At 31.8% G+C, this 25,419-nt stretch overlaps 1 protein-coding gene and 1 long non-coding RNA gene across 2 annotated transcripts in view; one reads left to right on the top strand and one right to left on the bottom strand.

The window, feature by feature from the left end:
• LOC143249179 (uncharacterized) overlaps positions 1 to 25,419 on the bottom strand; it is an 85,430-nt gene that overhangs the window by 41,858 nt on the left and 18,153 nt on the right. The window lies entirely within an intron of this gene.
• Positions 470 to 14,699, top strand: LOC143248338 (uncharacterized). The gene is made up of 3 exons (XR_013026922.1): positions 470 to 558; positions 894 to 1,140; positions 14,494 to 14,699. It is a non-coding gene; the product is annotated as an uncharacterized LOC143248338 (long non-coding RNA).

Genomic DNA, 25,419 nt, shown 5'->3' with positions numbered 1-25,419 from the left:
AATTTCATTAATATGGGCATATTTTGCCAGTAATTATTGCATATTCTGAAATAGCAGCAGGATTTTAATATTCGTAGCACCCAATTCTTTTTATGCAGTTTATACTACGAAGTTACTCATTCTGATGCTAAAATGTGTTCGTGTAAAAGATTTTCCACAAAACAGATGAAAATCAATACATTTACCCTGTAAACATACCTTATCAAAAGGTCCATCGCGGCTCCGTCATGGTTAATTTGCATCTCTACTCCAAAGAATCTGGAGGTGTTAGAGCGACGAGCTGTCCTATTATTGTGTTGTTATCTTCTCAAACAAAGAACATATGTACGGATAACTGGCAGTCTTAAAACATCCGAGTGTATTATCAACTGACTGGTGGATCATTTTCATTGGTTGTCGTGGTGATTTATTCACGGAACTTTTATCCTATCTTTACAATGTTTCTTTTAAATCATTCGTTATGAGACAAGGACTTTCATCTTTATACTAAATACTTTACAGGATTTTACAGCAGATAGATTAAACTTCCTCGCCTCTCTGTGATATACACTTCGAATGGTAGGCTATTTTTAAGCTATATTTTTAAAACGGGAAAGAAAGAACAAAGAGCGGTATTCAAACAACTTAGCTTTTTACTTTATGGTAAGTTATAATGCCTGTTTCTTAAGTTAGGCCGATTGAAAATAGTGAATTTTCTAAACTTGTCAATACTACCAGTGCTACTTTTCAGCTTACAGAGTAAATATGTTGGTAAACCACTTGGAATGAAAACAAAATAAACAGTTCTGTTTACCAAAAAAAAATTATTGATATAAGTCTCTTACAAACCAATGAAGTTGAGACAACTTTAAAGTATTATACATGTAAGTGGTTTGTTTGTTTTTTCGCCCAAGGCTTCACGAGAATTATCTGCGCTAGCCGTCCCTAATTTACTAGTGTAAGACTATAGGGAAGGTAGCTAGTCACCATTACCCACCGCCAACACTTGGACTACGAACTTTTACCAACGAATTGTTCGATTGACCATTATAACGCCCACACGGCTGAGAAGCCGAGCATGTTTGGTCTGACGGGGATTCGAAACCGCGACCCTCGGATTAAGAAACGAATGTCTTAACCACCTGGCCGTGCCGGGCCCATGTAAGTGATATACGAAATTTGCTATTTATTGATTTCGTGTAATTTGTCTCGTATTTGGCTTGCAGTTTTCTTTAGCAGAAAAAAACTAAGTTTAGGTTGGAAAATTAATAAAGTTAAGGAAACGATATCAAATAATTTTTAATAAGAGTCAACATTAACCCAAATGACCTAGTCAATTTGCATAGCATACAATTTAAACTACTATTTACACTCTTTTGCTATTTATTTTCGTATTTCAATAATGTGTATTAGCTTTTTACCACACATACTACTTTATTATTGAAATGTTTCATACTGCTTCAATTCGTTATAAAAAGTTAATACACTGAGCCAATAGCTTATTAAATAGTACTAACTTTATCAATTTGTCTTATACCGAGATATAAGAGAAATATAGTGAGTAATTGGAAGATTTAACCTATCTTTCAATCTACATAGCTACTAGGAAATTACAATTATTATAGGTGTTATAAATCCAAAGACTTACAATGCTAAAATCAGGGGTTCGATTCCACCGGGTGGACAAATAAACCAATGTGGCTGTGCCATAAGAAAAACACAAACACATTATAGATGCTCTTAACTGGTTAAGCCCTATTGGTAGAATAGGGGCGAAATAAATTGATATAATCGGAAATAAATGATAATATTTTGTCAATTAAAAAAAATTCTTGTTCTATATTTGCAAATTGTAAAACTTTGGTATTTTTAGTCGAAAATTATAAATAATTTTTAAAGCACAAAGAAACACAAGTTGATATCAATCTATAGCACTTCGATGATAACAGCGAAAATGCCCAATAAATACATAACCAGATATGTAAAGTAACTATATTTAACTAGTTCTACTGATGGCCAGGTTAATTTTTCAAATTTTCTTTAATTACATAGATATTTTTATCGGCTATGTAATTAATAGCTATTTTTACATAGATATTGTTTTACATCTTAGTTTATAATATTACTTCAAAATATTAATTTAGCTCGTGGGGATTTGAGTATTACATTATAAAGATAAATTTTGAAACAACTGGATTATGTACCATATCTGAATGACGATCGGAAAGATGTTATACACGTCTCCTCGGAACAAATTCAACATTTATATATATGAATACTGATCAAATAAATTTTTGACAAAATAAATTCTAAATCAGGAGTTAAAATCTCAGGACACAGAGTTCGTCCTCTATTTTTCAGCAAATTAACTATAAAAACCCTTACTTTACAAACGTCTGATGGAATCAAACCTAGTTTTCGAAGATGGATAACACACTTGACATTTACATTAATGAAGCTAGAGCGATGACAGTACTGATGTCATAATATGACGTTAATAATAACAAAAGTAAAGATTACTTTTCACATAGATGCCCTATAAACTCGTGTAAATATTAAATACATTTCCAAATATGACGTTTAGAAAAATAGACTTAGTTCTGAATTAAAGAGAGCTAGAAGATGTTTAATTCGAATTAGTGTATAGAATAAAATAGATACGTCCAGCTTTCGTTTTCCTTATTACATTAGTGGTTATCAAAAAATCAAACTGTCGAATAGTACGTTATATAAAATAAACACAACAGAATGTATACAACGAAAAATATTAAATGTTGATTTAAAAATCGATACACTTTCAAAGTAAAAATTGTTTAATATAGCCATATCAGTAGAATACTAACCAATATGGAAACAAATATGTACAAAATTCTGACCAAAATATATGTTCTATTTGAGTGACTTATTAGGTGTCGCTTTTAAGGATTGTTTGAAACATTTGTGAATCCATCTTTAGGCTATGTAATAGATAATATTTATCAGTTACCTTTCAAAACGTTCACTTATCTTACAAATAATAAAATAGACACTACTTATTTTTTAACCTTGCTGATATCCAGAGAATGATAAACTCTTCTCGATAATATGTCTAAAGAAACGACGAAATCAAAGCTCTATCAGAAAAAAGGATAAATAAAAGATAATTATAGTGTCGTCTGCAATGTATGAAAAATACTGCACTTGAAGAATCAAAACTGTATTTTGGGGTAAGCTTTTCTATAGTGTTTGTTTCGCAGGAAAATCTCGCTCATTTAGTAGTGTACAGTAAAAGACGAGTTTTATATTTCCATGAACACTGAATACGTGCATGAGATTTTGATATGCACTTATTAGTTGAATATATTTACATAGATAAGCATAGCTGCAAATAAATATGTGTGTGTGTGTGTGTGCGCGCCCACACAGACATCAGGACATAATACAACATATATATTCATTTATATATGAATATATCTATGTGTTGAATTTTCTTGCAAAGTCAATAAAAAGTTATCTGGGCTAGCCGTCTCTAATTTAGAATTGCTAATCTAGAAGAAAGACAATTAGTAAAAAACACCCACTGTCAACTATTAGACTACTCCTTACCGACGAATAGTGGGACTAACGTCACATTATAACGGCACCAAGGTTAAAAAGATGAGCACGTTCGGAGACACATTACTGAAACACGTGATCTACAGATTGCGAGTTGAGTGCCATAACCACCAGACTATGTCAGACCTCATATTAAAAAAAAACATTACTGAAACACGTGATCTACAGATTGCGAGTTGAGTGCCATAACCACCAGACTGTGTCAGACCTCATATTAAAAAAAAAAAGAGTATGGTTTGTGTTGTCTTCACATATTAAACATAAATTTTCTCTATATATGTGTGTATACTTTGTTAAAATACAAAACAGTGAACGTTGCACGAACGGCATTCCATACAATATAGTTTACTTGTATAAATAAATATATATATATATATATATATATACAATAAACTATATTGTATGGAATATATATATATATATTTGTATAAACATATATATATTATTCTTTGGTGTAATTATTATTTGAAGCGTTATCATGCAATTACCATATAGTATACGTGTAAAGCGTGGTTCTGAGAAGAAACGAACCATGTATACAGGAAAAAAAAACAAAAAAAACCCGTATGTCTTGATTTGTAGCATCTGTGTGTAAGTGTGTGTGAAAACCAGTCATGTAAACTTAATATAATATCTGAACAAGTCTCGCAACACATTATATTACGTGCTGTAAAAATTATCACTTGAATTGTAGTGTTGTCGTTTCTGTTTCAATACAACGCTACAATTGACTGTTTACGCTTTTTCGACTGAGGATTTTTGGTACTGTAAGTCTGTAAATTAACCACTGATCCACTGCGGCATAATTTATAGGGTGAAGTGCAAAAATACACAAAACAAAAACTACAAGTATAGCTTAATGGATACATTGAAAATAATGATTAATATTGTTATAAAGGACAGCAAAAGGACTATGTGGTCAAGGTTCCGGTCACACGACCTTAAACGTATTTGCTCACAACAACCATTTAAACAGTCTCCTTTTATATCTACGCTGCGTCCAAAAATTTACATACGCACATATAAATGTATGGATTAATAAATGCAAAATACTCCTTAAATGGGTACTAAGAACGATGACGGAAATCCTATTATACCAGTAATGTTAGTAAACCAACCATTTAGCATCGATTCTATGGATTAGCTTATATCTTATATCACACAACACTAGAAATGATCTTAAGACCATACTTCAATTATTAGCCAGGTTACTGAGCAAAGACACTTATGAGAAATGCAAGAAAAATAAGCGGTAGTTTAAAGATATATGTGACATAAATGCCAATTTATCAGTTTCTAAATAACACTGTATGAAAAATAATTTAATTCGTAAAATCATTTGTTTGTGTTGTTATACATTTAAAAAACCCTGATGACGCAAATATTCATTGCTATTAAATAAAGATACGAAAACTATTTTACATCAAATGTTTTATCGGAAAAACAGTCATTTTAAAAGTCAAGAACGCATTCATTTGTAATGCAAGAAAGTCATTAAGATCCCATTGTCTGATAATGTTGTTGTTGAATGGATGAATTTTGTACGTTATACAACTTCCTATTTCGCATATCAATATGTTGTTAGATTTCTTAATTCCCTTTTTAAGTATGTAATCATTGCATATTTTATTTAAACTTGAGAAATAGAAGTTTGATCTCCTGCTTATGAAAATGTCATACAAATTATCAAATATAAAATAGGGTATTCTTAAAATGAAGATTTTACATGTCTCAAATATTTCTTTACGTTGAAGTATTCTGTAAGAATGTGTGTATGTTTTCTTATAGCAAAGCTACATCGGGCTATCTGCGGAGCCTACCGAGGGGAATCGAACCCCTGATTTTAGGGTTGTAAATCTGGAGACATACCGTTGTACTTGCAGGGGAAGTATGGATATACTTAAATAAGTCTTCTTATTTAAGAAGCTTAAATAATTATATTATTTAAGAAGTACCATATGTCTTCACATGGGATGTTCTATTTTTCTTTTGACTTACTAAGTTTCATATTTTCTCAGAAATATTGCAAGTGGGAATATGTCTCTCAAAATAAGAGACACAAGAATATATATATACGTAGATAATCATAATAGTACAAAGCGTGGTTCCCACACTTTCCCTTTTTTTTTTTGTAAATAAATTTTGATTTGTGTGTTTTTATAGTATGTCTATATGCTATGTTATTACAATTCCAGAATCGGTGCAGTGCTCTTGGACAAATAAATGTTGATCCACTCTATATATATTCCTGCGTGTCTTTAGAGTTGAACATAAACCCTGAACAGAAGATATGTAACACACTTAATTATACACAATAGCAGCTATATAACACAGTTAATGACACCCAATTAAAGCCATATAATATAGAAAATGACACCCAATTTAAGCCATATAATACAGAAGCTACGTAACACAGCTAATGAAATATTTTACTATCAGAAACGTGTTTTTAACAAATTTACCCATAACAGCAATTTTGTTTTCTGAAATGTGGGAAAAAAGTAATGTGTAATTTCGGTACTCAATTTTTAAATCACTTATACTTAGCTTTGAAACTAATTTTTTAACAAGTTTAAATTATTTATTGATGTATTTAGTCATGTATAATTGGTGAAGAGAACAAACTGTTTGTACAACACATACTGGTTCTTCTTGACAACATGGTCATTGTCGATTTTATTGGTCTGGTGATAGTATTCGTTAGTTGTTACTTGTTTGTTTTTGTCAGTTACAGTTGTTGTTGAAGATTTTGCACAGAATTATTTTGTGGAGATTTATTACAACTTCTTATGCCTTCGACTTATTAACTGTTTATATTTTTCTATTAAATACTTTATGTGATCACACTGCAGACTTCTGATGTTTATATGTTACTCCGAATGATATTATGTGGTTATAGGGAAGGGTTTTGATGTCTTACTACATGTTTATACTCTTCTCAGATATACTACGTTTGATTTTATAGAAGGCTTATGATGTCTTGACTTATTACAAGTATGAATTTTTCCAATAGTATTTTATTTGATATTATTATATACTTCCAATTCTTGCTAAACGTTCAAATTTTCTCAGTAATACCTTATGTATTTTCCTGGTATCACTACATGTTTATTTATTCTTAAATATTCTTTACAAATTGATATAGGAATTTTCTCGTGGTTTGGGTTACTACATGCATATGCTTTTCTTTCAGGAGTAATATATATAATTATATGGGAGACTTCTGTAATCTCTGTCTTAGTAGATATTTATATTTTTCAAAAATACTTAATATGTTGTCTTGGCTTACTACTTATTTGTATTTGGCCAAAAGTATTTGATGTGATGACTTGAAAGGCTTTTGGTGTCTTATCTTACTATATGTATATATTTGTTTGTTTTTTATCAGAAATACTTTATATTGTAAAATTCACCTGTCGCGGTTTACAACATATGTATGTGTTTCTCATAAGTACTATCTATGTATGGAGATGTAAGACACTTTTGATGAGTTGGATTTAGCATATGTTTATATTTTTAAAGCTTCTTAATGTTTTAAAATGAGAAACTTCTCATGTTGAAGCTTGCAACTTGTTCAATTGTTTACTTTTTGTGATGATATCGATATTTTTGATGCCTTCGTACAAGTGTATACATTTATATTTTATAAGAAACTCTTAATGGGTGATATGGGATACTTCTAATGTCTCAGGTTATCACATGTCTGTATTTTTTGTCACAAGTGCTTTACGTGGTAAAATGATGGACTTCTTTTATCTTTGTCTTACTGTATGTGCATTTATATCTGTTAGTAATCCACGAGTGGAGAGCAGAATGTCTGCGAATTTACAATGCTAGAAATCGGGTTTCTATAATCGTGTTGAGCAGTGCGCGGAAGCCTTTTATGTAGCTTTGTGATTAACTGCAAATAAACAAAAAATTATCAGAAAATTTTATACTTAAAGTAGGCTGTCTTCATTTTGTGTGTGCTGTTTGTTTGTTTCACATTTTCTTCAACAATAAATGTTGCGGAAGAACTAAGACTTCAGATTTTTTTTCTTACAACAAGTATATGTTTTTGGAAATACTTGATTTTTTGGTAGGATAAGCGTTTGGTATATTGGTCTTACTATTTTTTTATTTTTTAGAATAAATTTATATTTTGATATAGCATACTTTGATGTCTTGGCTGAATATATATTTATATTTTTCTCAGAACAAATTTAAGTGGTGAAATTAAAGACTTCTCATGTATTGCCTTAAAACATTTTATGGTTATTGAGTATCTTACGTCATGGAACCAAATACTTTTGTTTTCTCGGTCCTAATATATGACGATATTTTTATCAGAAGTACTTTATGCGCGATATAGGAGACTTCTGAAATCTTGCTTTCAGTTATGTTAATATTTTTTTATCATAATTACCTCAAACAGTAATATGAAATACTTCTAATCTTTTAGTATAATTATATTATTTAAGAAGTATCATATGTCTTCACATGGGATGTTCTATTTTTCTTTTGACTTACTAAATTTCATATTTTCTCAGAAATATTGCAAGTGGGGATATGACAGACTTCTGGTGTCTTGGCTTACTACTTAATATATATATATTAATACAAATGAAACCGTATATTTATGAAACAACATATATTCATAACGTAAAAAAACCTATTGAGCACATGTGGGAGACAAAACCAAATAGATCTAAATATGAAAGATTTAGAACAAAGAAAAGTGGATAACTATAAATACAAAACATACAGATGAACAACTATAAATGGAAGTTAATAAATAAAAAGAAAAATATTTCTTAATAATAAACGATAGAAAGAAAATTTGATCTCGGGTCAGGCACAGCGACTTTATATCTCGAAAACAGAGCCAGATGTCTTCCTTATGTCTAATCCAACCAACACAAAACTTTTAGGAAATAATTTATTTTTTTATCCACATCAGGATACCGGGATAGCTCGTGTGACAGATATTAATGAATTCAAAATCACATCAAAAGTTACAAGGTTTAAAACCTAGAAGGAAATTAAAGCCTAACTAAAGCTTAAAAATGATAAAGTTGGAAGTTTTTCATTCTTATATAACCTCATACAAAAGTGTCTTATTTTTGGAAATTTCATCCTTGAACATTATAAACCTGTATTTATTTTTTTGTATATGCATATCTTTCTTTAAGTTAATAAGAATACAGAATTTTTACAAATCTTCAAGGTTCATCTTTTGTTTCATTATATATACAATGATTGCTTGTATTTTTCTTGTAGCAAAGGCACATCGGGTTTTTTGTTGTGTCTACCAGGGTGATCGAGTCCCTGAGTTTAGCGTTGTAAATTCGAAGATTTATCGCTGTCCCAAACTAAAAATTCTATATATATATATAGTAGTAAAAAAGATACACAAATACCTAAAATAAAACATTATTCAAGATAATTATACTTTTAAAAACGGCTGGTATGGGTAGAGAAAGCACCAGTAGAGGAGCGAACAACGTTTCGACCTTCTTCGGTCATCGTCAGGTTCACAAACGAAAAAAGGGTTTACTGACCGGTTGCTGACCACATGTTTGAAGGCGGTTGTGTAATTGAGTGTAGGAATGTAGAGGGAGGGCGTGCTTAGATGTTGGATATATTTATTAATATAGGTATAAAGATGTTCCTTTGCTTGGTTTATTTTGGGCTGAAGTTGTTGTAATAGTAAGGAGTATTTAATTTTGTGTTTGTTTATAATTGTTTTTTTATTTAGTATTTGGGTGTTTTCTAGAGTGAAGTTTTGTTTATATGATTTCCATGTGAACAGGAAGAAAGCAATCAAATATCATTTCTTAACCTCAAAATTACAAGAACCGATACACAATTTAAAACAGGAATCCACCGAAAAATCACACATACTGAACTATACATTCCTTAGGACTTTGCACATGAAACAAAACAAAAACTCAACATACTAAGAAAGAAAATAAACACAGCAATAAAAATATGCTCACAAGATAAAATTAACGACGAATTAAACAAATTAACACAATACTTCATCAGCATCAACAAGTTTCCTTGTATAAAACATTATACGCACACACCTAGATAAAAAGCAAAATCAAATAACAAAAGTAAATATATCCCACGATTTAAAATTCACGAAACCATATACTGCTGCATATCATATATTCCCGATATCAACAGAAAAAAAAAACAACATTTGACAAAAACTAGTAACAAAATATGACGTTCCAGTTAATACCAAATCTATTCAAAAATTACGCACAAAACTAAGGTCTGTACTATGTAAAAACTCTGACGAACGCAACACCAACATTATTTATAAAATACAATGTGATAACTGCTACGACTTCTATATTTGAGAAACAAGTAGAAAAATAGAAACCAGATTCAAAGAATACAAAATCTCACCTTCACACATTTTCGAACACTACAAATCAAATAAATACAACGTAACATAGAAAACACCCAAATACTAAATAAAGAAACAAACATAAACAAACGCAAAATTAAAGAAGCCTTACTCATACAATACCTCAAACCCAAAATAAACCAATACAAAGGAACACCTTTATACCTATATTAATAAATATACCCAACATCTAAGCACGCTCTCTACATTCCTACACTCAATTACATAAGCACCTTCAAAGATGTGGTCAGCTACCGGTCAGTATCCCTTTCTTTCTTTGTGAACCTGACGATGACCGAAGAAGGTCGAAACGTTGATCGCTCCTCTACTGGTGCTCTCTTTATTTATACCAGCCGTTTTTAAATATATAATTTTCTCTAGAAGTAAATTTTCTCGTCATCACGGATTATTCAAGATGACGAGAAACCCACTTGAAGTAAAATATATTCTAAACACGGCTGGTGCTAGTATGAATATCAAAGTTTTAGTATTCCTACAATACGTCTTTAGAATGCAGAAAAACATTCTGTTCCCATATATATATTTAATAACTTTAGTTATATTAATTTGTTTCATCATTATTATATTAATAACTCTTAATTTTCTCTATATTTTATGAACGTTTTCATTAGGAGGTTTGCCGGTAGAGGAAAGTGTTCTCGTCATTCGTAGATTAATTATGTACAAGAATTGCTTCGTTGTAGCTAACGGTTTTACATCATAATTAAGTTACTATAATAAGAATTATCTGTCGATATCTTCACGCAATTGGCAATTGGGCTTATATAGAAAATGATTATCATTATTATTTTTCATGCGATTACGTGTAATATGTATCCATGCCTTACTTATTTACATGCGAGTTCGTTTAATATATACGGATTAATAGCTAACTAACAGTTGTGTATCCAACCTTAATAATTTTAAAGTAATTAAATTTGAGGTGACATTTCAGTTTAAGTCTTTCTTTATAAGTTAGAGATGAAAGTTTCTTTCAACGCTATTTTTAGAGGAACATAAAATAAGGATTTTAACAGAGTAGGTTACGGCAGATAAAGAGAAAGTACTTATAATATCTAAAGATAAGAAATAGCTTTATCAAAGTACTTTAAACAAACTGGAAATCAGCATAGCAAATTAAATAATAATATACAAATATGGACTAGGAATGGTTAGGAAGATTTAATGTAATTTTATAAGCCGTTTTACGTATGAAAATGCGGAAGGAATGATTGGCATCGTAACATGTGATCTGATGTTCACCTTATAGAAGAAACTGTGGAAGAGAAATGACTGGGAGCTTATAAGTTGAGTTGATGTATTATATTCCAAATATTTCTGCATTCAGTATAAAACAAAATTTATATAGAAAATAAGATAACGCAACACAAGTTTGTGTAATAGTTTAGAAAACATTATTGTAGAAGGGTTTGAATTACTTAAAAAACAAATAACACATCCAGATGATTCATTGTTAATGTGAATAAATATGTCCAGGCCACAAAGTAATATGTTCACGCAAAATGGCGACGCATTTTCCAAGATAAATTCTAAGGTCTGAAATTGATCCAGTGGAACTTCAAGCACCTACCTAGTAGAATAAAATCACATAATTTCAGTACAGATGATTATATCCTATGGTTAATACAATCAAATAATTTAAATCGACATGAACGTCTTCTGTGGTCAGTAAAACCATCCGACTAAAATCAACATTAATTTCTTCTTTGGCCGTTACAGTTATCCTTGCCCAACTCAATCACCTCATTTTAAACTACGTGAGAATATTTTTTTTCTGTCACCATCACTTCATCTTAATCTCAATAAGCATCTTTTTTAGCCATCACACTCACACGGTTCAATTTCACGTCTATATTCCTTGGACAAACCAGTAATCTGATTTCAATCTACAGACGAATATTTCTTTACCAGAAACATAACGTAATTCTAATGAACGACAGTATCATTTACTGTTAATACAAACATTACAATCATGTAATTTTAAATTTTAAGAGCACCTCACTCGTCGAGCATAAATGCCACATTGCAACCAACGTGAGAATTTTATTGGTCAGCTGAATCACCTGTTCTCAGTTAACATGTGGTTTAAAACTCATAAGAGAATTTTTTGGCCACCAAAATCACCTAATTTTAATTTACTTTAGAATAGTTCTTTTTTAGCACAATCACCTGTTCTCAATCTCATAATGATCTTCCTTATCCATCAAAATCATCTAACTCATACGTACATGACCATTTCTTTTCGAGCGCTATAGTCTGAATGCAATTTAGATGAGCATCTTCCTTATCCAGCAAAATACCTGATTATAAGCTACATGGAGATATTCTTTAGGCAATGCGATATCTAACTGTATTCTGCTGAGGCTTCTTCCTTGAACAAAACAATCACATGATACTAAATTAGAACATTTTTGGTTAGCAAAGTCACCTCACCTAATTTTCATCCTTAAGAACAATGTATTAGTCGAGCACAATTACCTCATTTCAATACACATCGTTATTATAACTATTGGCCACCATAGTCATCTAATTCACATTATTATCTTCCTTAGTCAGTAAAGTGACGTGAATTCAATATATATGAGCATTTTTCTTGGCTAATACACTAACTGGATTTCAATCACAATGGGCATATTTCTTGTCTGAAATAATTACTTGATATTAACCTACATAAACGTGTACCTGTCACTTAACTTGAACATATTCGTCAAAAGTTACAACCAGTAGATTTCAAATTTCAAATGAATGTACTTCTTTTCCTAATCAATCATGTGACTTCAATCCTCATGAGGATCTTCCTTGGCCAGCACTATCACTCTACTTCATCCTACACGGAATCTATCTTTTCGAGAATATTAACATTATTTCAATCTACATCAGCATCTTCTTGATCTAATATAATTGCATAATTACAATTCAATAATCATATTCATTAGCTATCTTAATCACCTAATTTCATTCCACTACAAAATATATCTTGTCCAGACCAATTGCATGATTTCAATCTACATGATAGTAATTGTTTTTTTCGCACAATCACTTTACATCAATACACATAACCATCTTCCTTAGCCAAACCATTATTATTTTTATGGCCATCAAAATGAAATATGGTCAGTACAATAATAAGATGTAAATTCTTATGAGCAATTTCCTCATCCATCAAAATACCTAATCAAAATTCACATGAACAGTTTACTATTCCAGCATAAACAGTTATGTCAATCCACAGGAGCATCTTTCTTGGCCAGTAAAATTACATACTTTTCATGAACATCAACCTCTTTTACCAGCACGTTCACACGACTTCAATCAACATAAGTTACTTCCTTATCTAACACAAATTCCTGATCTTAATCTACATGAACATCTTACTTTTTTATCACAATGACATGTTTTACAACCGGATGAGCACCGTTGTTGTCCGTAAGAATCACCAGTTTTTTATCCACAAAAACAACTTGTTTGTCCCATTCAGTCATGATTTCAATACAAAAAAACACCTGGTTTTAAACTACATGAGAATATTTCTTAACCAGGAACATCACATACTTTAATCTCCTTCATCATCATACTTGGTGAACACAATCACTTGAGTACAATCCATCCATAGGAGCAGCTTCCTTTTTCAACACAATCACTTAATTTCAATCTACAAGAGTATTCTTTCTCAGTGAGCACAATAAAATGATTTCAACTCACATGGATATCTTTATTAATCAGTTTAATCATTTGATTTCAATCCTCATGAATATCTTTATTAGCTAGTACTATTTCCTGATTTCGATCTATATTAGCATGGTTTAAAAGAATACAAATATCGTTTCTTACTTTTGTTTATTTTAGAACAAAGTCACATTATCTGCTATCCCACCAGAGGACTTCAAGATGCAATCGTCATGTTATTCATTTATGAATCAACTGTAAATTACATTTCTCGTCAAAGAGACTTTGATCTACAAACCTATGATCAAACCACCTTCAAAACATAGACTGCATGTAAAAAATCAATTCAATAGATAATTTAGCTATATCAGCATGTTGTTTCTTATATTATATCATTAGAGAAGGTTGTTTTACTAGTTTGGCACTATTATCTTTTGAGGTTTGTGTTATTCCGTTTCAGGTATTTTGGTAGTTGTTCATATCAAGTTATAAGTAATTGTAGACTATTTTATACTGCTACAAATGATTTTAAGGATAAAGAAAATTATATTGTCTTAATTTTGTATTTGAGCATACTTCAACTTTTCTTCCAAAAACTGTTATAAAAACATTTCTTAATATTAACCTTCATGTTGGATACAATGGAAGGCCTTAACTGGCCTTTAAGCATTTTATTATCCTATCCAACCTAAAACAAAAAAAACTTAACACTCAGAAGTGAAATTCTCTTCCTCTCAAGAAATAAAACAGGACGTTTTTGTTCCACATTTTAACCTAAGCTTGTTAAAATACCAATATTTCTTAGCAATAATGTGTTTGTTTTTTTCTTATAGAAAAACCACATTGCGTTTTCAACTGTGCACTCGGAGGAGAAATCAAACCCTTCATTTTAGCGGTGTAACTCCCTCGACTTATCGCTGTTCCAATGGGGCACATTGACAATATTATAAAGCAGCCAAAGAAGCAAATCTTGTATTCTAACCTACTTATTCAGAACTTTAAAATGATCTATACAGTACATTCTTATTGTTACTGTCCTTTCATGCATAATAAAAATGATTGTTACTTTTTCATCCTTTTTCATTTCATTACTAAAGTGTGCTTAAAGATTTATTATTTGTAAATATATAACACTATTTTTAATATACGAGGTCTGTTAAAAAAATACGCGGACTGTTTGAATTGCGCGGCTCCAGTTGGTTCCAGGGGAATCCGCTTGGTGTCGCTAGGTTCGCACAGATCAGCTGATTACGAGACTATTTCCCGATTGCAGATATCTTCATTTGTGTATTAGCTACGCGGTTTTAAATGAAGTGCGATTTTTTCGTTTGGCGGATTTCAGAATGAATGACCTGAAGGAGCAACGACTTGCTGTGAAATTTTGTGTTAAACGTGGAAAATCTGCGACTGAAACTTTTGCTATGCTTAACACGGCTTACGGTGATGTTGCTATAAAGCGTACGGCATGTTTCAAGTGGCATGAACGTTTTAAGGATGGTCGGCAGTCCATTGAAGATGATGAGCGTCCTGGACGTCCTTCCACGTCAACTGACGACCCACACGTCGACAAAATCAACACCCTGGTGCGGGCAAATCGACGTCTGACTGTCAGGGAGCTTGCTAAAGAGTGTGGGACATCAGTTGGATCTTGTTACGAGATTTTGACCGAAAAATTGAAGATGCACCGCGTTGCTGCGAAATTTGTGCCTCAGAACTCGTGAGTTTTTGGCTAAACACTCGATCACTGTTCTTCCCCACCCCCCTACTCACCTGACCTTGCTCCTTGCGATTTTTTCTTGTTCCCCAAACTCAAAAGACCCTTGAAAGGAAGAAGATTTGAGACGATTCCCGAGATTAAGGCAAATGCGACGAAGGAGCTGGAGGACATTACAAAAGAAGCGTACCAGGACTGTTTAAACAAATGGAAACACCGTTAGAATAAGTGTGTGCGTTGGGGAGGAGAGTACTTTGAAGGGGTCCCAGACCTGTAACTTCTAAATAAAGTACATTTTGTTTTATGACGTCAGTCCGCGTATTTTTTGAACAGCCCTCGTATTATGCCAGTGAGAAACCACAATTCTAATATGACTTTGATATGTCTAATCTTTGCATTTCCTAATTGTGAACATAGCCAAGGAAACACTTTTTCTAGGCTGTGTTTACGTTCATTGTTATTTACACTACCAAGCCAATAATTAAGCGCTTGTAACCACATTTTTGCAGTACAGAATGTTCATCCATCCGTAAGATACGTGTAAATATAGAATGAGATGGAAATTCATAATTGAGTGAGTATATAAAACATATAGAGTATTTAAGAGAAAATTTTATAATATGTGTATTAAAGAAGCATAAATTAATGGTTTTAAAGGAAAATATCAATGTATCTAATTAACATCGAAAATATATAGAAAAGTTGAAACTTAACATTAGGTGTCTTCAACACGACAAAAACAGAAACATTGCGAGACAAATTTAAATGCATGTAGTTGACATGGCAAAAATAGAAAAATTAGAAAGAAGTAGCAATTTCTTATCTAAAATTTTAAAAAGAGAAAAGATTAAGAATGAAATACCCATTATAATAGGTAAAATCTCAAAAATAAAAAGCCTACATGGCATTAAAAAAGGGTAAATAAAGAAAAATAAACTAAGAAATACAGATATAGATTAACTGAAAGAGTGAGATAGGACAAGTAATATAGAAACATATGAGTGAAGGAAACATAGAAACAGATTAGTTAAAGAGTAAATTAGAAGAAGAAATGTAAAAGTAAAACAAAATTTTGTTCCATGATACACTAGAAAATGAAATATGAAGAGATTTTTAAGTCAAACAAAGAAAGATGCTGGATTAGGGTATAAACTGAAGTGAAACTGGTATAAAATTAATGTAAGGAATGGTTAAGTTTAGAGAGCATAGAACTTAAGAAATAAATATATACATCCATTCTTTAAGTCAATGCTATGAAAGTTTCTATTGAAAATACTTGAATATTTAAAAAATAATCAAATTAAACAGATATTTTCATGAAAAGTAGCTTGTGTAGTACAGTCGAATTTCATTTTTAAAATTTTAACTTTATAACTTTATGATAGCTCAGAAGTAAATCTAAAAACTTATACCTCTAAAAATTAGGTTTCGATACTTGCGGTGGGAAGTCACAGGTAGTTCATTGTGTAGCTTTACGTTTAATAAAGTAGAACGTATAAATTCAAGAGCCTATTTCCTTTGCTGAACAGGTGTTTCTTTTTCATTTTGTGCAAATTTACACGAGGGCTATCTGTGCTAGCCGTCATTAATTTAGCAGTGTAAGACAAGAAGAAAGGCAGCTAGTCATCACCACCCACCACCAATTCTTGGTCTACTATATTACAAACGAATATTGGGATTGACCAAAACATTATAACGCCCCCACGGATGAAAAGCGATTACGTTTGGTGTGACGGGGATTCGAACCAGGAACCCTCGAGACACAACAGGTGGACTAGTAAATTATTGTTACTGATCTAGAGATTTATATTTTTATCCTTGCACTTGAATACATTTAGTATGTATAATTCTTGAAAATATCCATATATTGTAAACTTTAGAAATCAGCCATGATGAAAGAATTAACAAAAATCAAATGAATTAGAAAAATTTTGTATTACTCTCGAATTTATTTGTCTTTTGAATTCTACTTTAATGTAAATATATGATACTCGTGAAAACAAGATTTGGAAAGTAACATGCAGGTATGGTGTACCTTTTAAGTGTTTAGGAAAATGATTTCAAATAAACAACAATATATTTAGAATAGCAAATAACATACTTTTGATGACTTTTCTTTTAATATTACAGAATGAATCCATCTACAAGAAGAACAAAGTCATAGTTAACACCTAATAATCATTCTAAACGAAATAAATAGTGCTGCAATGAAATATTAAGCCGTGTTTTCTTCGTCTTTAAAGAAATAAATCACTATAAAAAATCATACTTTTTGAATTAGATTCACAGCACTCTTAACGAAACTACCTAATTACCTTATAACGGGTAGTTAAGGAGTTGACTAGCAATCTGAGGGTCGCGAGCTCGAGTCCCCGTTCCCCCAACATGCTCGCTTTTTCAGCCGTGAGAATGTTGTATGTTACATCAATCCCACTGTTAGTTGGTAAAAAAGTAACTCTAGAGCTGGTAGTGGGTGGTGATGACTAGCTACTTTCATTTACCTTTTCACTGCTATATTAGGAATGGCTAGCACAGATAGCTCTCGTGTAACTTTGCGCGAAATTAAAAATAAACAAAACCTTATGTTTTCTTAACTGTGATAGAAACTAAATATTGGAACTTTCGAATTTAGACTCAAGTTTGAGAAAAGTAATTCAAATAAAGTAAAACAACAAGAAAACGTTTTTCTGTTTCACACAATAAAATACGTTTACTTGGAACTGAACTTTTGTATCAAATTGCTCTACACATTTCGACACTTCAATGCATCCTTTTGCATGTATAAATTCATAAGATCTATTACACTTTTCATATCTTCTTTTAAAGGATATGCTATTGTATTCTCCATATTTAATACAAATATCACGTCGCCTACTTGTATTCTATTCCAGTAATCTCTTCTCCTTCTGGCCCGGCATGGCCAAGCTCGTTAAGGCGTGCGACTCGTAATCCGAGGGTCGCGGGTTCACATCCCCGTCGCGCCATACATGCTCGCCCTTTCAGCCGTGGGGGCGTTATAATGTAACAGTCAATCCCACTATTCGTTGGTAAAAGAGTAGCCCAAGAGTTGGCGGTGGGTGTTGATGACTAGCTGCCTTCCCTCTAGTCTTACACTGCTAAATTAGGGACGGCTAGCGCAGATAGCCCTCGAGTAGTTTTGTACGAAATTCAAAAACAAACAAACTCTTCTCCTTCTTTACTACATTCTTTTTTTTTTCATTTAATCATCTCCAATAAGTCTCGAATATTTCTGGTACCCTAATTTTTATATTCAGCTAATTACATAATCTCTTCCTATTGGATCGTTTGGTGTGTTATACTGTGACGTTTATCTAGTGGTTAAATATTTGTTTTCCTATTTTCAACATCTTGCATATACTCATTCACTCTATATTTCAGATTCCTTTTAGTCTGACCTATGCATGTACTTCTACATTCACAAAGTGATTTATAAATACCTGCTTTTCTTTTCATTCTATCCACTTTATCCTAAATTTTATTTATGAGTTTATATATACAGAGTAATAATATTGTTTCTTTAAGTATCATTAAAAACTGTACAAGATATACCAATTACATAAGGAAAATACAATCCACTTTTAGTAGTTTATCTTCAGTGTTTTTCATCAGGATATTTATAAATTTCTAAACTATCCTATAAATATGTATGAATCTAAAACTTGATTGCAAACAGAAACTTACCTTAAACAGTCTATTAATGATTTACAAAGAACTTATCAAATGCCTGTTTAACTCTTGTGCACATAACTCTAGCATAGGAAAACACAATGTATTTATTTTACATTGATAAATTTATTGATCAAAGTTATAGTTAGTGAATGAAAGCAAAATAAAAACGATAAATGACTTACAAATCTGGATAATTATCAACACTGCCTTCCAACAATAGTGATACGTTAAATACTAGACAAACTAGGTCTCTCTATACTAATAATCTAAAAAGAAATGTAACTAAGATGTTCTTTTACCTTATAAGCAGAGTTAATGGAACTTCTTACCATGTCGGCATGTCATAAAGGTATCATCGATATTTGTAATCCAAATTTGTGGTTTCAGTTTAAACCTGTGATGATGCCACAACATTTAATATGCTGTAAATCTAAGGATAGTGTGTTTGTTAGCAGTCGAACACTTAATTTAGACATAGAAATATATGTGTTAGAAACATTACATGAATGAATGAATGAAAATATTTGTTTTACCAACATACACAAAAAAAACAAAACCAACAAGCGATATCTTACAGTTTTAGTTGCCAAATGTTTATACTGAGGAGACAAAAAAAAACTAAAATTCAAACCCATTTCATTGTCGCAACCTGATGTCTCTCGTCTCCAAGTGGGATAGCGGTAAGTCTTTGGAGTTACAACGCTAACATCAGGGGTTGAACTCGCTTCGGTGGATACAGCGGATAGTCCGATGTGGCTTTGCTATACAAAAAACACGCACACATCTGATTTCTCTCCCTCAACTCTACCATAGTAACACGCAGCAGCTGCAAACGTAAAACGCAACTAATGTCGTCATTTTATTAAATAAAGATGACGGAATTGCATTTGTTCTTTTAAATCTCATTCGTTACAAATTCTTCCTAAAGTACAGGACAAATACCAACACTTGTATAAGTTCCTCATAACCAGCCTATAATTACAAATTTTTTACATGCTCCTCCATCAAGGTATAACAAAATTTACCCCTTCTTGAGGTTTGTTTCTTTAATCAACTTAACTTTTGCATAACGTAAGTTTAATGAAATTCGCAAATTTTAAAGTTTCTCATAACAAGCACAATATAATGTTGATTATTAATTTTTATCCTAAAATCTGATAAAGTTTTCATTTAAAAAAACTAGAATTGCTATTTTTATTTTTTTTCACTGTTTTTGCAATGGATAGCAGAGTACCGTAAAAAACATTTATTTTCCGCACTAAAATAATAATGAACTTTGAACTTTAATAGATGTTAATGCCTTTTATATTCATTTAAGTACTTTGTTTTACATTTCTTTTCCTCGATTTTATTTTTCTAATAAAACAGTTATTTAAGTCGATATGGTCCAATGAAAACAAGGATAAATATAACTGTTTTGTCGTCGAAACGAAACTTCATATGGTCGAGCGCAAAATTGGTTAATTAGGCCTAATTCATGTTTCGCGAATAAATATTTTTCCAACATGTTTGAAATGAAATATAAAATTGTAATTTATGTTTTAAAAATTCAGCACTAATTGTGGCGGAAACATTTAGCAAAAATATATTCTTTAGACACAGTGTTACCAAGTTGAGTGTTTATTAGTTTGTTCGAAAATGTAAACAAATCTCAACAAAACGTTTTTTGTTTTCTTTGGAATTTCGCACAAAGCTACTCGAGTGCTATCTGTGCTAGCCGTCCCTAATTTAGCAATGTAAGACTAGAGAGAAGGCAGCTATTCATCACCACCCACCGCCAACTCTTGGGCTACTCTTTTACCAACGAAAAGTGATATTGAACGTCACTTTATAACACCCCGACGGCTGGGAGGGCGAACATGTTTGGCGCGACTCGGGCGCGAACCAGCGACCCTCACATTACGAAGCTCACGCCTTAACGCGCTAGGCCAGGCCAGGCTCAAAGCTCAACAAAACAAAATTATGATCAGTTTTTACTGTTCAAAATAACTAATGACGTGTTTAGGTTAATAACTTAAGAACTGTCAAAGCTGAGATATAGGCAGTTACATCACACCATGACAACAGATAAAGGGAAACAGTGACTGACTAAATATTAATCAAACTATAGATTTATTTAAGTTACAACAACAAATTAGCACTATTTTGTTCAAAGGATTACAACCTTTCCTTCTAGATGACGAGAACTGTCATTTTATGCTCAGGAAAATTTTTTGTTCAGAGCATAGTGATATCAACACAACAACGTTAGCATTTCATAAAATAAAAAATTAAAAACTTCATATTTGAAATTTATGTAATAACAATAGTATTTTAGCTTATATCTAAGAAAATACAACTTTTATCAAATAAATTTAAAATCTCAAGTTTTCATTGATTGTTTTTTTTCTGTTTTATGAATTTGTGGGAAAATAATGTAAGTGTATTTGGTATAGATGTTTTGTAAAATTCAACAAAAATGTTCCCACGAGCCACGAGGCAGGATGCACTTATCCAGGCGTGGAAGAGCTAACTGCCGTCAGGAAGTCTATTCACTGTGAAACTTCAAACGGAACACAAATCTATCGTTCTTAACTGTGTTAGTTGTTATTATCATCATCCATTACTTCATTGTATAATTCGGAAATTGATATTTAAGTCACTTAGCGAACGAATGATAATATCTATTCAACTAGACTTGCTGTCGGCATTATGCCATGATAAAATATTCTATCAATATAATAGAACTAGATTAGCTGTAATCAACATCAGCGTCTATGAGTATAGTACAAAATTGAAAAACTAATATCAACAAATATTCAGTTGAAAATTGAAATAGAATACCAACATCATTCATTTAATGTTAAGAGATTAAAGCTAATCATTCTCACCCATAAGCTCAGTGTACGCTTTCCAAAATAATACAAAAACCAGTTAGCTAATGTTATACCAATTCACTGCAAAATTCCAAGAAGAATCTGAAAATAAGGTAGCTATTGTCAAGTGGTCACAGTTCAAATATAAGGTAGCTATTGTCAAGTGGTCACAGTTCAAATATAAGGTAGCTATTGTCAAGTGGTCACAGTTCAAATATGAGTCACCTTTTTGTTGTTTTATTATTTATCAATGGAATGTGAAATCTAGTAATGGATACTTAATTTTGTTATCTTATGTTACGTAGTTCTTTTATTTCGAATAGATACTGTCATTGTCACTCAATAAAACATTGCAAATTTTAGAAATTAATATATAAATTAGTAATCAAATGCTATGTATTGTATGTTCAACCAGATTAATTTTCTGCAAGAATATCAGTATTGTAACTATATGTTGTACAATTTAAGTATTTAGTTAATTCATTTTTTTATTATTTTGTATCTTTTTAAACATTTGTATTTACAGTACTTATCTCGATGCCCACCCCACCCTCCAGTGTATTCGGATTCACATCACTAGAAACTGTGGTATGCATAGCACAGATAGCCCATCATGTAGTTTTGTTCTTAATTCCGAGCAAGCAACCAAGTATCTTGCTATTCAAAAGTTAAAACGTAACACACGTCCTAGTAATTTAACTCAGATGTCTAGCTATTTTAAAGTTAAACTGTTAGAGTTGTTTCATTGGCAATTATTTATTGTTAGAGAGTGTTGTGCAAAGTTTTGCCTAGAGAAGGTTATATTAATATTACATTCTTGGACGAGCATGAAATCTTCGACAGTAGTTGATGCCAACTTACATGTTCTGTTTGTAAGATATACCTTAAGTCTCTAATGGGACTTTCACTTAGAGTGTATATTGATTAGAGTATTGAATTGATCAATTTTAAATATTTTGAATGTTTTTGTTATTATACTTTTATAACAGAGATTGTTTTACATTGTGAGCCTAGCAGAAAGATGTATGGTTAACCGATATCTCCTAAGCTCGCCAAACCTCCTGTGATATTTTGGGCTTACAGCCGGAAATATCGTAAACATTTAAGGTCGCAAACTAACTAAATGATGTCTTAATCATGATAACTACGAACTATATACTTTGTATATAGCAGTTTGCTGAGAACGTAAGCTATAAATAATGAGTGGAATTGGTTTTTTTTTAGACTTAAATATCTTATGTATTATGTTCCACTAGGAAATGCGTATACGTGGTTATCATCTCGCTATTCTAACAACTTTACAGGGTAAATTCTTTTCACGTTTTATTTCTCTTTTTTATTTTTTAATTCAGTTATGTATATACACCCTTGTGCAAATTAATTGAAACAAATGGTCATTTTACAATATTTTCACCATGGCGGCCGGTGTAGGCTCGCTGGACCCGCTGATGTCCTCTAATGGTTATATTTTCACACAGACGGCGTCATTAGCTGTGTTTTGCAGTACGGTTGATCTATTTTGGGATATATAACGAAATTTTGAGGAATATTACTTCATTCGAAATTGCCTTAGAAGGGCAAGGATACCTGTCAAAAAACAACTTCTTACCAACTCAATGAAGAAAAACGGTATCAATGGGGTCTGAAATACAAGAACTGGACGCAAAAACAATGGAGAAAGGTGTTATTCAGTGACGAGACTCATTTCTTCGTACAGGGTCAAAGAAATCTGCATGTTCGCAGGTCTTCAGGTGAGAAATTTCAAAAATCTCACATCAATCAGTTCGTAAAACATCCCTTGAAGAAGAAGTTTTGGGGCTTTTTCAGCTACTATGGCGTCGGAGGCTTACATATCGTAGAAGGTAATATGCAAGGACCACAGTACATCGAAGTTTTGCAGAGAAGAGTCGTTCAGAATTGAAAAAGAGATTTCCAGATGGATCTGGCATTTTTCAGCAAGATCTGATTCCGTGCCACACATCGAAACTTGTGAGGAATTTTATGACTACAACGTGAATAAAAGTGCTGGACTGGCCTGGAAACTCTCCGGACTTAAATCCTATTGAAAATCTTTTGGCGATTTGTAAAGAAAGACTTCGGGGAAAAGACTGTACTGCAAAAAATAAGCTAATTGATGCCATAATTGAGGTGTGGTACCACGATCCAAAAATTTGTAAAATTTGCAGTCAACTCGTGGACTCGATGCCAAAGCAGATTAATGATCTTCTGAAAAATAAAGGCGGTCATATCATGTATTAATTTGTGAGTAATTTTTGAATTCTTAGAAATAAAACGCAAAAAATTGAAAAAATCGTAATTTTCCGTCTTGTTTCAATTAATTTGCCCAAGGGTGTACGTTGTTCCATATTATTTACTCAAAGCTGCTTTGTTTAACGCGTTTTAAATATATATATATATATATATTTTAAACGCCCGTGATGGCCAAGTGGATAATGTACTCGACTGGTAATCTAAGGTTTGCAGGTTTGAATCCCCGTCAAACCAAACAAGCTCGTTTCTTCAGCCGTGGGGGCACTATAATGTGACGGCCAATCCTACTATTCTTTGGTAAAAGAGTAGCCCAAGATTTGGCGATGGATGGTGGTAAGCAATTGCCTTTTCCTCAAGCCTTACATTGCAAAATTAGGGACGGATAGGGCAAATAGACCTCATGTAGCTTTGCGCGAAACTCAAAACAAATATATTTTAATTATTTTTAATAACTCGTATATATTTTAATTGTGCAGATTACTTTGCTATATTAGGTTAATACATAGATTTAAGATTATCCTTATATCTTTAGTTGACCAAACCTAATCAGATATTATTTGGATAACGGCCGAAAATATCGCTTACAACAAAGCTACGCAAATAATAGAATATTTCATACTAAGTCAGAACGGAAAACTTGTATGAATATTAATTACTGATTTCAAATTTAGAATGATTGTTTTGGTGCTCATTTTTATTATTTACTTTGTTCCCCTAAAGTCTGACACTGCCCATAAAATACCGTTTTTCATTCATACGTCTGAAGTCACTTGATATTCATGCATCTAGGTTCATGTATAACAAATATTGTCTGCTGTATATCTTAACTAGCAGATATCACTGTTTGTTTGCAAAAAGGCATTCTCCAAGCGTGTTAAAACTGTATGAGTATATACGCACTTCACTAGTAAACACATAGGGTTTATAAGTTTTTAAAAATCCCATCATTTTACATCACATTGATTGTATGTTCAACATCATATGTATCCTAATTTATCTAAATAAGATTATTTAAAGCTATTATTCTATACGTTTATCATGTAGATGTAATCAAACATTTTTATGAGCCTGTAGTTTCGTAAGGCCATCAAAAACGCAAAACCAACATTTTAGGAGAATGTTTATCTAACGCTGTAGTTTAATAAGGTATAAACAAAATGTTCATAAGTCTTTTAGGAAAATATCTATCTATAAGCTAATCAAGTAGGTATATCTTACGTTTTCATAAG

The sequence above is a fragment of the Tachypleus tridentatus genome, chromosome 4 (assembly GCF_004210375.1).
Source record: "Tachypleus tridentatus isolate NWPU-2018 chromosome 4, ASM421037v1, whole genome shotgun sequence".
Classification (NCBI taxonomy): domain Eukaryota; kingdom Metazoa; phylum Arthropoda; class Merostomata; order Xiphosura; family Limulidae; genus Tachypleus; species Tachypleus tridentatus.
The sequence above is the reverse complement of the archived record's forward strand: the minus strand, read 5'-3'. Positions and strand labels throughout refer to the sequence as shown.